General features: G+C 41.3%; 1 protein-coding gene across 4 annotated transcripts in view; it reads right to left on the bottom strand.

Annotated features, from left to right (window-relative positions):
• The window catches only part of LOC149191458 (protein BCCIP homolog), a 219,306-nt gene that overhangs the window by 152,545 nt on the left and 53,089 nt on the right, over positions 1-13,672 (bottom strand). The window lies entirely within an intron of this gene.

The raw sequence follows: 13,672 nt of genomic DNA, 5'->3' as shown, positions 1-13,672 counted from the left end.
TTTATTTTACACTGTTTGGTTATCTTTATCTCCACATCCTTTTTAACTCATCCCAATGGATATGAGCTAGAATGGTCATGAACCTCCAATTCAAGTCCATTAACTCGATTTGTTGCTATGAGATTTACCTATGATCCTGAGTCGAACAAAGCATCAATCTTTCTCTTCTTGACCTGCATCTTTATATAGAAGAGTTTGGTCATTTCCTTCTCTTCCTATTGCTAATAGCTACAAAGATTTACCCCCTTCTACACTGGTGTGCAGACAATCTTCTCATCCACATCAAAGTTGCTTTCCACCTCATTACTCAAATCTATATCAATGAAATTTTTCTTCTATGTGTCCTTACATTTCTTTGGATTGAGCTTTGGATGCAATTTCCAACACTTCTCCTCTGTGTGACCATCAATGTTGCAAGGGTTGCACTTCTCCTCTTTGGACCAGTGTGTTATGGTTGTTGTCTTCTTGTCCTTCCCTCCTTTCCACTTCTTCCCCTCCTTGGAAGCTTCCTTGTGTTCTTTCTGCTTTGAACCATTTAACTGCCCTTTCTTTTGGCCTATGTTTTCCAGGTAGCATGTCAGGGCCCAGTACGCAAGCCTCATCCACCTTTTGAGTTTGAACAACATCACTTGCTTTCGAAGATGGCTATGTATACCCCCCAAGTACATATGGGCTCTTGAGAGAGACAACCAACATTATTGGATCTTTTGGAACTTTATGGCATACTCTTGTACACTGTCCCTGTCTCTACCCAATGTAATGCCCCCAGATCCACTGTTCCTCTACATATCCAATAGGGTAGAATTGGGACTTTATGTGGGTTTCAAAATCCTCCCACTTAGTTATTGGAGGATGCCCGCCCAACCTAAGGGTTTTCATGTGGCTTTCCCACCATGTCGAGGCATGGCCCTCTAATTTCAAATGAGCAAATGAAATTTCCTATTCCTCCTCTATATGGTGAACACTAAAATAAACCTTTAATAGTTGCAATCAATGTTTAATTTCAAAGCATCTATCTCACGTTGATACGACTTGATATCCACCTTGTTGGAAAATGTAAAATGGCAACTTGTAGTTCTTATTTTCCTTAACCTTAATATTTGCTTGTGAACTTTATTAGTCTTCTTTATGTTCTTTAGTTAGATATCTTCATCAAACAAATATCAAGAATGAAACAATAACAATAGAGGACACAAAAATTAGGCTCTCAGCCAGGGCAAAACCCCTCCAAGGGGAAAACCCGGAAAAACTCTTCTCTTCTTAGAATTTGCTTCAAATGAGATACAAAGACCCAACCCTAGACCAAGTCCTTCTCCAAGTACCAAGTCAACCCTTCCAACAAGTCCTTCCTTGAACCTGCACCAACCAGCTGCAACTTCGACCTGCCAGCCTCAACCCTGCAATTTGCACAGCTACTTTGACCCTTCAGTCTATTACCTCAGTTCTACACCTTCGGCCTATTTTGCACCTAGTTTTGTACCTTCGGCCTGTTTTGCACCCGGTTTTGTATGTTTGGCCTGCTATGCACCTGGTTTTGTACCTTCGGCATGTTTCGCGCTCGGTTTTGTACATTCAGCCTATTTTGCACCCGGTTTTGTACTTTCAGCATGTTCCGCACCCGGTTTTGTACCTTTAGTTTGTTTCGCACCCGGTTTTGTACCTTCATCCTGTTCCAGACCAAATCCTTCTCCAAGTACCAAGTCAGCCCTTCCAACAAGTCCTTCCTTGAACTTGCACCAACCAGTTGCAACTTCGACTTGCCAACCTCAACCCTGCAATTTGCACAACTACTTTGACCCTTCGGTCTATTACCTCAGTTTTGCACCTTCAGCCTGTTTAGTACCTTTCGTCTGTTTTGCACCTAGTTATGTACCTTCGACTTGTTATGCACTTGGTTTTGTACCTTTGGCCTGTTCCACACCCGATTCTATACCTTCAGCTTGTTCTACACTCGGTTTTGTACCTTCGGCCTGTTTCACACCTAGTTTTGTACCTTCAGCCTATTTCGCACCTGGTTCTATACCTTCGGCCTGTTCCGCACCCAGTTCTATACCTTCGGCTCAATTTGGTACCTTCGCTAGAAACTTCATATGTGATAATCGAATTTTTGTCTTGGTTGAATGAAGTCGAACTGCTCCTTTATAGCCTTCTTAAGGGGTCGAATTCCCTCCTTTAGGCCGACTTGATGTTTCCACAGCCAGCTTGTACTTTAGGAGATTCCAGGACTTTCAAAAATAATTCTTTTTATAAATACATTTTGCCAGGAAGGGTATTATAAACATGATGTTGACTCCTTTGACTCATGAAGAACATGAAGAACATGCTTTTACCTAGAAGACCATCAATAAAGAGCATGAAACCCATGCCTTAATAATAATAACTTTTTCTTTTAATTTCTTGTTTGTTACATAGGATACATATTGAAATGAGTACAACAACAATTATGAAGACTGAAACTAGTTACATTTTCACACACCTTCACTTACATCTTGAAGAGAAACTGAGTGGTTCACGATGCTTGAACTCTGCTTCTCTTTTTTAGTTTTCTTGGACTCCTCCTCTAGTTTGTCCTGATCCCCTGATTTTCCCTCTGATCTGACCTCTAAGTTGGAACACCCATCTTCTCTAATCAGCCCGAGCTTACTAGTTAGGGCCACTAAGAGGAGGTTCAAATTACACTTTATATTTGCAACTTGGGCTTCTAACTATGCAAACCTCTCCTTTGCAAGATCTGTAGGATTATAATAAATTGATTTGTTGGCCATGGCTAGGGTTTTATGACTTTCTACTTAAACCAATCTGATCCCCTGCAACTTCCCATAAAATACCCAAAGAACCCTACTATGATACCAATATGATCTATAAACTATCATGGATATTCCACTAGACAATTTGTCACAACTATTCTATGAAAATGAACCGAATTCTATACTATGAAGGGTTAATTCCTTTTAGATTCCAAATTTGTTATTGTTTTGTTGTTTATGCATACAATAGATTCTATGCGGAAAATAAAGAACAAGTAAATACAATCACTCATAAACCACAATGAACACCAAGATATGCTTTAGGAAACCCTTTCGAGAGAAAACCTAGCTAGAAAGTGAGGTAGCTCTACTCTCTTTTGTCTGGAATAGAAATGATGCAAATACAAACAAGAAGGCAATCTCTATGGAGTTACCTGAGACTTGTGGGCTGCTACAAAACAAAAACACCCTCTATTCTGATCTCTCTCACTATCCACTCTCAACTACTCTCTACTATGGAGCAAAATGCACTCAAATGCAATGGAACCCCTTTTTCTCCTAGTTGTTTGCTTATAATACAGTCTCGTAGTCAACTAGGGGTTAAATTTGACTCTTTCAACTCTCAACTAGAGTTACAACTTCGCCCTTTCTAGAGCCTTCATCATAGTCTCCACATGGCTAGCCCCTTTTCCATGAGTAACGGGACTAACATGGCATCCTCTCAAATCATGGTGAACAAAACAAGAAGGTCAACTTCTGAGAGGCATAACATTTGCAAATGGACTCCATTTGTCATCTTTCTTACACTGTTGGAAAGGCCTCTAAGTGTAGAACAGTGTCAAGGAGACTAATGCAAGCTTAAGTTTTTGGACCCAAAAAACTTCGTTTATTGCCCCAAACTACCTCTAAAAGGTTTTAGACCTCAATTCACCAAATTGGGACCTACCAATAAAAATGACCCTCTAAGTTGATTCCTCCAATTCTTCCACTTTGAAAGCATCGGATGGGTGACAAATAGTATAATGATCCAATATGAATCAAAAAATTTTGCAAAGATATCCTTGGAAGACAAGATTTTCAAGTGCTCTCATTCCTTCATACAATGAAAAAGACAATCAAAGTGATGATGACATCGACACGTTCTGGCCCACTGGGAGACATAGAAGGGGCACGTTACCGCCAGGGAGGTACCCTATGTTTTTTCATGACAACACCATTGTAAGACGAATGAAATGCAAGTCCCAAAGCTCTATAGCCCATGTGATGATTATGAATATGGTATCCAAGGCCTCTTATGGTCAACCATGCCTGGTCTCTTTAGTCCCTATTACCCACCAAAAAGTGGGCAACCCATAAGAGAATTCTTCTCTTCCTTGGATAGCCAACCAATCAGCAGCCCTAATGATCAGCGCATGACATGATGCCATAGATCCTCCACCTTTTGCTCTAGCGAGATTTCTCTCTCCCATCCAACAAGCCATCTTGAAGGAAGGTGGGTCATCCATCGGCAGGTATGTGCTTTTACTTGATGTTTCAAGCATACTAATATGAATCAAGGGTATAATAGTATAATGATCCAATATGAATCAAAAAATGTTGCAAAGATATCCTTGGAAGACAAGATTTTCAAGTGCTCTCATTCCTTCATACAATGAAAAAGACAATCAAAGTGATGATGACATCGACACGTTCTGGCCCACTGGGAGACATAGAAGGGGCACGTTACCGCCAGGGAGGTACCCTATGTTTTTTCATGACAACACCATTGTAAGACGAATGAAATGCAAGTCCCAAAGCTCTATAGCCCATGTGATGATTATGAATATGGTATCCAAGGCCTCTTATGGTCAACCATGCCTGGTCTCTTTAGTCCCTATTACCCACCAAAAAGTGGGCAACCCATAAGAGAATTCTTCTCTTCCTTGGATAGCCAACCAATCAGCAGCCCTAATGATCAGCGCATGACATGATGCCATAGATCCTCCACCTTTTGCTCTAGCGAGATTTCTCTCTCCCATCCAACAAGCCATCTTGAAGGAAGGTGGGTCATCCATCGGCAGGTATGTGCTTTTACTTGATGTTTCAAGCATACTAATATGAATCAAGGGTTGATTTAGATGATTTATCGATCTTGACTGTATTCTTGTTCCCTCACTTCACCTAGGAGGTTATATTTTGACTCTAGCTCAATAGGACATCCTCTGAGGCCTTATATTTTAGGAAGGGCACTACTAGGGAGGCTCTAATTGAAGTAGCATGTCTATGGTATCCTATACTTACCACTTTCCATCTTTTCCATTATTCCATCTCCATTCTTCGAGTTGGTGGTCATCGGTCATGGGGATTGGCACCCTCTCATCCTCACCCTTGAGTTTAGGCCAAAAGACTTTGCCCTAGAGGTTAATTCAACTAAAAGAAAATTAATAGCATAAGAAAGTCACAATGAAAGAAAAATAATCAAATGAAAAAGATAGTTGGGACATTTGATTAGCACATGGGCAAAAGCCTAACATAAGCTCTACCCCCCTCATTAGCCATCAACAAGTTCCTCGAGCACATGATGCTCAATCTATAAAAAGGAACCCTTGTATTGTCCCAACCCTAAAGAGCAATAAACTACCTCATCATTAAAGGGTATTCAATGTAAAATCTCAAAAAGCAAGCTTGGGTTCCTAGACTATGGACCCAAAGCAAAGCATTATCATAAAGAAGTAAAAGGCGCACCAGAGGAGTGGAAAAAGCAGGCCAAGGGAAGGGGTAACTCATGCCTCCACAATTGTTCGCTCCTTACATCTATACACTCGTGATGTTGAACCACCATTGATTGGTCACTTGGCTATGGCACTCTGCCCTAAAGTCATGCCCACTCTGTTGCCACCATCTACACATACACTTATGGATTTGGTGCAAAAATATTCCACTTCCAAATCAAATCCTTTTGACTAGACCTAGGGATTGTTTCATTTACTAAGGGAGTTGGTTCCCTAATTGAGTGTAAATATTTAATTATTTGTATTTTTCCTAAGTTTGTAAAGAGATTCTAGAGAAATATGTAATAATCTCTTTTAAGAAGAAGAACTAGAGAATACTTGAGAATTTAGAGGGCAGTTAAAAGTTAGAATTTAGAGGGCAGTTAGAAGTGAGAATTTTGTGGATCTAAGAATCCTAGATTGGTGGATTAGGTGAGAACCCTTTGGATCTGAACTAAATTAATTCAGAATCCTTTTTATGTATTTCTAATATATAAAAATGAGAGAAGAGAGTAGTAGAAGGAGTGGTAGAGAGAGCAAGCGAGAGGCTTGTAAAGCCAAATGTGGCTTGAGGCCAAAATGGGCCTAATAATGTAAAAACAGGCCAAAGAGGGCCTCCTTTGTACAGTGTGTGAATATTGGTTCAGTTATTGAATTCTATATAATTGTTGTGTGGAATATTCGTCCCTTAATGGTGTATTTTATTGATAAGCAGAGAATTTGTACAAGTGTGTGCAATGTGGAAAGCTCATTAGAGATAGGCCTCGTCACGAGCAGGAGGTACATAGTGTTTTAATCATAGAAGTAGTGGGAAGCCAAGAGCGGAGTAGAACGAAAGCATAGTAAAGTTATCATACAAATCTGGAGTTAAAAAAGTGTGGACAATCCTGAATGGAGCGCGGAACCTTAAGAAAGGAAACCTACAGGAGTTGTAGGGTCGGACCTGTGTAAAGGAGTCACAGAGGCAATAAGAAGCGAATTGAACCAAGGGACCCTAGCAAACCTGAATCCCAAGGTCTCGTGACTCATTTTAAATTAATGTCGAATCCGTCTATTAACAAGCACGAGAGAAAGAACCTTTAAGAATTGTCATCATTTGACAACTACGGGCCAGGTTCTTTAAGCCGGGAAGGCCCCTGTGAGAACCCAAGCCTGTGCAACCAAGTAGACGAAGGGACCGGTACACGTCATCGAAGCATCATTCTGGCGGGTTCGTTTAGAACTCTAGTCTGCGCGATTGGGTAAAGGAAGGGACCGAGACACGTCATCCCGACGGGAATCCCCGGAAGGAGAGTGTCAGAGGCCTTCGCAACGTACAAAAGCAGCAGGCCGGAGATTTGTTTTACCTAGAGGATTTATATATTGTATCGAAGGTTGGCACCAGGATGGAATGGAGTGGCTCCACTGCCTCACCCGGCAATATGAAGAGGGGCGCCTAGGCTACGCGTAGAGCAGAATTGAACGGGCTCATGTGGCAAAGCGAGTCCCGCCCAGTGAGCTTACCCTAGCGGTTCTCGCAAACATCAATTGCTAAAGCGTTGAGCTCTGTGAGTCGAGCTTACGCGGAATTGATTATGCATCAATTACAATAACACCCATGTATATTGGAGATGTAGAAACGAAATTGGAAGGTCAACGGTGTCGGAATGGAGTAGAGTAAGACGGATCCGCATAGGCCAACCCTAAGGGTTAAGTTGGACCACAGAGGTCTAACACATGTATTTGTGTTATATATAGCTACAAATTCGCGTAGAGTTTGGCCTCCCATTGTAAAAATAATACAGTGCACTCGCGTAGAGGGACTGGCCCTTTGGCTCCTCCCACCAAAATTTGTTTTGCACAAAGAATTAGATCATGATGGGGAAAATTATGCAGGGATTGAAGCAAGAACCTCTTTGGAAGAAATCTGGGCATTGTTGATAAGCAGGCTCAAATATTGGGCTTGCATCAGGATTGATGGGACAACTTGGGACCTATCAATTCCCCTTAGGGGTTGGAAACACCTAATAGAGTTTTCCACCTAGCCATCCCTAACATGAGGGAACACTTATATGAGACTTGGTCTAGTTAGATATTTGAAGGTGATCTTTCTGTTAAGTATTATTGTGCCCCTAATATTAAGTATGATCCACTATGATGCATCCATGGTTTTTGTACCTAGCCATGGTTGATTTTCACTTGATATTGAGATAATTTTGTCAAGTGGTTCTCATCACAGCAACAGAGGTCTCTTGAGGCCATTGCCCTACCTTCTTAGCAGAGTAGTAGAGGTCATTTCATCCATTCAGAGAGATAGTACAACCTTGTAGATGCATCATTGTCCATCCAAAGTAGAGCCTTGGGCTACTTGGTGACCCCACACAATGCTTGACACTTTGAGAGACACCTAAGTGCTTAAACGTTGAGCCCGTGGAGCTTGGTATTAGAGATATTGAAGATGTGTCCAATGGACCCAAGATGCCCCTGAGCTGGGCCTTGACACTGTTTGAAGGGCATCAATTGTTCAGAAACTCGGATGATGATGGTCATCCTTGAGATGACAAGGGAGGGCTTGCCCATCACTTTGGAGCCTCCTTTGAGGGTGATCTTGCACACCATGGACATGATGTGTTGGCATAAAGGCATTTTAGAGGCTTGCACGTGATCATTGAGATATATCTTGGAGTGTGGAGCATTCATTAGCCGATATCACACCTTTTTCTGGCTTCTATAGCTCATTTGGAGGATGACATCATGCTTAAGGAGGATTTTCTCCCACACGTGTGGCCATTTATTGCACTTATGTTATGTTTTTGAGCTATGAAGTTGGCTTGTCACCCCTTTCTTGTGGAACACTTAAAGTAAACTTTTCAATAGGACTTCATTAGTTAAACTATTATAAAAATGAGTGGGATAGGTATCATATAAATAGAGCCACCCCTTTTCTTTTTCTTATTATCACACATTTGATTCTTTTCCTCTCAAAGAAAGTGCAAGCTAGTCTTTTTTGATATACATTGGGCAAAATGTGATCTTTCTTAGTGTGACTTGCTAGAGGATGTGCTTTTTGAATGGAGACATTGTTATGGCATTGAAAGAAGTGCCTTTGGGAAGGATTTTGTAAGTTTATTGACTTAATATTGATATTTTGTATGCTTTATGTTTAAAGTAGGGTTTCAATAATGCCATCACTAAATGTTTACTATTGCTTGAATTTCGCTTTAATATTGCATGTAAATTTGTCCCCTCTAAGACCTATAAGGGAAACTCTTAATGTGTAGACCCTATATTTAATTTCTCCCCTCACAAGAGCAATAACTTGGGTTTTAAAAGTTGATGCCCTAGGCATTCCTCCTTACTCCATCAATATCATTCCTTTGAATTTGTATCATAAAGACTCCATTGAACCCTAGTAGGATAAGGCATTGGTCTTATAGTGTGTTGATCATCATAAAACTAAAAAAAAACATCTATTTTTCTTTCTCATAGACTGCTAGCGCATCTGCTAGGGTTTCTAGGGCAGATTTAGGCATTAAAGTGCCATTTGAATGCATGTGGGTGGCTCATAATTCAAGAATTGCCTCTATAAATTGTTTATAAGCAAAATCTAGCATAGCGCATGGTCTAGTATACCTTAAAAGGGCTTATGTCACCCCTTTTATTGTTGTTTATGCATGTCTAACAGCCATAGAACTATTTACCCTAGTCAAAACCTAACCTCTAGTTGATTCCTTTCTTGTTGAATATCATTTTTAGGCATTTTATAAGGTTGCTATATGACATTGAATGCCATATTATTAAATATCATCCAAACCCTAACTTATAGCAGCCCATTTAGTGGTCTAGGCTTAGAGTACTTGAACCCTAGCATAGAAAATCTAGGCCATCTTTGGTCTTGCTAGTACTCTATCCAACTTAATAACTTTTAAAATTCATCGCTTCGAACCCCAGTAATAAGAGTATCCTTATTAGTGATTTAAGGAAGCCTCACTTGTGGTTTAAATCCCACTAAAGAGTAGGAAGAAGGTTGTTGAGGTGGCAATGGCAACCCTTCCTCTTTGTTGCCATAAGGTCTAAACCCTCTCCAAGCGAGGCTTTGCAACTAGGCCTACTGGATTTTGAAGCAACAATCCCCACACAGAATTCCTTTTGTCCTAGATAGGATTGGAGACCTTGAGATAATCTTTTGGGACACGATTCATGGGAGCCATTGGTTTTGTAGGGGTGATCGCACTATGTAGGGCTTGTCTAGTCCATGTCTTAAGTGCACCTATGTGTTTTCCACATCGTCATGTGTCATAGAATCTATATGCATTTCCTTGGCCATGGTATAGTATAATTTGGTTCTTCACATGGAAGTCTCACAATTCACATCAAAATTCACATTTCTCGAGGCACTTCACGAATCCCAATGCACAAGGCTCTCAGTCCAAAATTCAACAAGGGCTCAAAATAATCAACATGATGTATACTTGACATGCCATATAGCAATTTTGGCAAAAAGAAGATATTTCATACAAAATTCAATCTTCAATGGGGGTTGTGGGCATAGTAATGCATGAGAAAATGGTGGCAAAGCATATTTACATTGCATGTGATGCATGGAACCTCCTATCACACATGCCAACCTCCTAGAACACAAAAGTGGTAAAACATTGGAGTTCTAACACCCATGGAAGCAAAATCACAATTTTTATCTCCCACTTGGGAATATTAAGGGTGGCCTAAAGGTAACACCCTAGGTCAAAGGAGGTCAAACAAGAGCTTGATGGCATCATCATGACAAGTACTACCTTCCTCAAGCAAAATGCTAAGCTACCTATTACCAATCCAATTAGCAAGCTTGCTAAGGTCCCAACAGCCTCACTAAATTGGCACATGCTGGGCGAAGAACCATTGTCACCTCGGCCCTTGTCCCCACTCTTTAAACCCAACACCTCCTAAACGGCTAAGGGAGGCTTCCCCGAATATTTCCCACTGCTTCTGATATATGACCAGTGCCTTGAATGGAGTCAAATGGGTAAAGGTGTTCTTTGCTTGCTTGTTGTCCTGCTATAAATAAACATTAAAAACAAAGTAAATTTATAACAACTTATTAGTAGCCAAATCATCTAATATATAGTGGATTTTGGTCTACTGAGAATACTCTATAAGATTATCCAATTAATTTTCTAATTGGACAATTGCTAAGTCTACATTAAAACGCAAAGGCGGCGAGTTGATTTATTATTATAGCCAAACCACAGTGTGCAAGTGTAATGTTCCTAACTTAAACAAACATTGATATATAAAGCAAATACGATTCTTAACACAAAAAATTTCAACAAACAGTACATGCTCATAAAAACTCCAAAAGTAAAACCAGCTAAGCCATTTTATTAATCAATGGAGCGAATACAATAGTATGGATGAATGCACCTGGGCTTGGCAATGGCAAGCGTGACAGAATCCAAGTGGTGAGACAGTGATATCAAGTACTGGAAAATGATTGATCCTTTAATGCTTTGCGCTGCCCAGAAAACTACACTGCTGGCTGGAAAGGAACTGCAAGAAACTCCACTTCTGCTGCTCGGAAAATGATACAAATTCAACCCCAAACTCCTTGACCCAAACCCACAAAAACCTAGAAAGGGTTTGGTTTGAATCCAACCTCCCAAATTCAGCCTCCAATATGCCCTACGCCCTCCAAACTGCTCAAGAAAACGCCCTGCAAGGAATACCAGCAAAAACCTCCACCCAAGCTCCGGAAATGCAGTAATATTCTCCACAAATGCCTCCCTTAGCTCCCCCAGCAAAGTTCAGCCTAAGAGACTGATGCTCTACCTCCCACGTGTGCACCAAGTGTTGCCTCTACATTGGCCCAAGAAGTGTGAAAGTCACACTATCAAGAAGCACTCTCCTCCAGCGCCCAAACTCTCCAAAATGGCAGCAAACCTCCTAAGCCTCCTCGCCGAAAAATCTCCCAACCAAACTCCACTGCTAAACACCACAAGCAAACTTGGCCTCCTCTTCACTGCGTCCTCCATAAATACGCACCACTTGGAGATGAATGCAACTGCTGGAAACCACAATGAAATCCTCCTCCAAAAGGAAGAAGAAAAACCTCTCTAGGGTGGCACTCTAAGTCCCTCGAAGAAGAGGGTGAACTCTTCGCTTGAAGAACTCTTGTTGAACAGCAAGTGACTCGGCAAAGTAGCTCAAGCAACCAAAGAGAAATCAATATGCCAAAGAATGAATGAAATGAGGAGAGTTGTCTTCCTTACATAGATTTCATGGAGCACTTTTCCCTCCAATTTTCTGTCCATCGTGGGCCCTCACTTAACCATCTTCGTGCAATTTGAACAAGGGAGTGCATTTTCCCCTAGTGTGGGTGGCCCCCACGTGGAACTTAACCACAACAAAATAACTTTCTCCTAAGTCTAATGTCCTAATAAAATCAAATGGGCCCCACTATTTCCAAAATTGGCCCCAAAATGCAATAATTAATCTTGTTCAAATTAATTTAGGAAGGGACATGACAGTCCTCCCCTCCCAAATGTTGCTTGTCCCCAAGCAACTTCAATGCTAGATGCTCAAGTATGTGCTCCCCTTCCCAAGTAGCATCCTCATCTGGTAAGCTCTTCCAACGCACCAAGTACTCTTTGATGGCCCTGCTTCTGAGCTTCCTCTCCCTAGTCTCCAAGATGGCCTCCGGCTCTAAAATCAAGTGCCCCTCATCATCAAGTGGAGGCAACTCCACAACTGTTGTAACCTGTTGTCCCAACACCTAAGTCGCAGGAAACATGGGTCCAGGGTCCATTTCCGTATGGAAATGAAACGGAAACGGGAAACATGTATGGTACGGCCCGGAAACTCGTTTCCGGCCGTATTGGCCGGTTTCTCGAGGAGGAAACGTGACCAGTACGGCCGGAAACGAGTTTCCGAGCCGTACGGTGGAGTTTCCCCACGCAAATTGACTTTTTCTTTTCTTTTTTTATTATTTTGTTTTCTACTTTTTAATTGGGTGACTAAAGTGGCTTCTAGTTGCTTCTAGATGCCTCTCTCAAGTTATAAAAGTGACCTTCGCCTCATTCTCTCATCACACAATTGAGCAAGTCGTTTCTCTTGGAGACTGGCAATTTTAGCAAAGGATAAGAGAGGAAGAGTGCAGTGGTTTCAGCTAGGGTGTTTTCAACAGTGAGCAAAGGAGATTTCAGCAGCAAATTTGGAGTGCAAAGTTTCCGGCTACGGCATTCTTGGCTTTTTGGCTCAGCTACAACCATATTTCTCGTCTTTTCTGGCATTTTGGGGTAGCTTCAGCTATAGAAAATTAATTTGGGTAAGCAACATTCATTTTCTTAGTTTTTTCCTACTATTTATTCAATTTTTCGAGGATTTATGCTGCCAAAAATATGAAAAACGTTTTTTATTTACAGATTTGTTTTTTTATTTATTTTTGCAGGAATGGCTTCCAACAAAAGTGTAGTTGCAAGTTCAAGCCCTAGGGCCAACCCAAGGGCTGAATATTATCCTCTTTGGAGGCATGTTCAGAAGCTTCAAAAATGTGGAGGTGGTGGCTCATGGGAATGGCGATGTAATCTTTGCAATAATTCGTACAAGGGCTCCTACCCAAGAGTGAAGGCACATCTTTTGCATGGAGGACAGGGGGTTGTGGGTTGCACAAAAACAGCAGACCCATTGACAAGGAGGGCATATCAAAGAGAGCAAGATGAGGCGGATGTTATTAAGAGAAGGCATGATGAGCTTACTCAAGCTACTCCTCAAGCTCCATCTAACATTGAGCCAAGGATTGTAGTTGAAGCAAGAAAGAGGAGAGTCGGTGCCCAACATGAACAACCAGCACCCAAAAATACCAGAGGGGCATCCCCTTCAGTTCAAAATAGCATAATTGCTAAATTGGTGAATGTGCGAGCGAGAGAAGAAACTGATTCCAGAGTGGCTAGGTGCATTTATGCATGTGGTATCCCATTCAATGTTGTTCGCTCTCCTTACTGGCAAGATATGATAAGGGCAATTAACAAATCTCCTCAAGGGTACAAGGGGCCCAACTATGAGAAAGTCAGAACTCAGCTTCTCAAAAATGAGAAGGAGCTTGTGGAGGATATTTTATCACCAATTCGTTCTTCTTGGAGTAGCTTTGGGGTTACCATAGTCTCAGATGGATGGACAGATACAAGGTGCAAACCATTGATAAAT

Source organism: Pinus tabuliformis, chromosome 2_2 (genome assembly GCF_031772625.1).
Source record: "Pinus tabuliformis cultivar Carrire ecotype Pingquan chromosome 2_2, CPIR1, whole genome shotgun sequence".
NCBI lineage: Eukaryota > Viridiplantae > Streptophyta > Pinopsida > Pinales > Pinaceae > Pinus > Pinus tabuliformis.
This window is presented reverse-complemented; position numbering and strand designations above follow the sequence as displayed.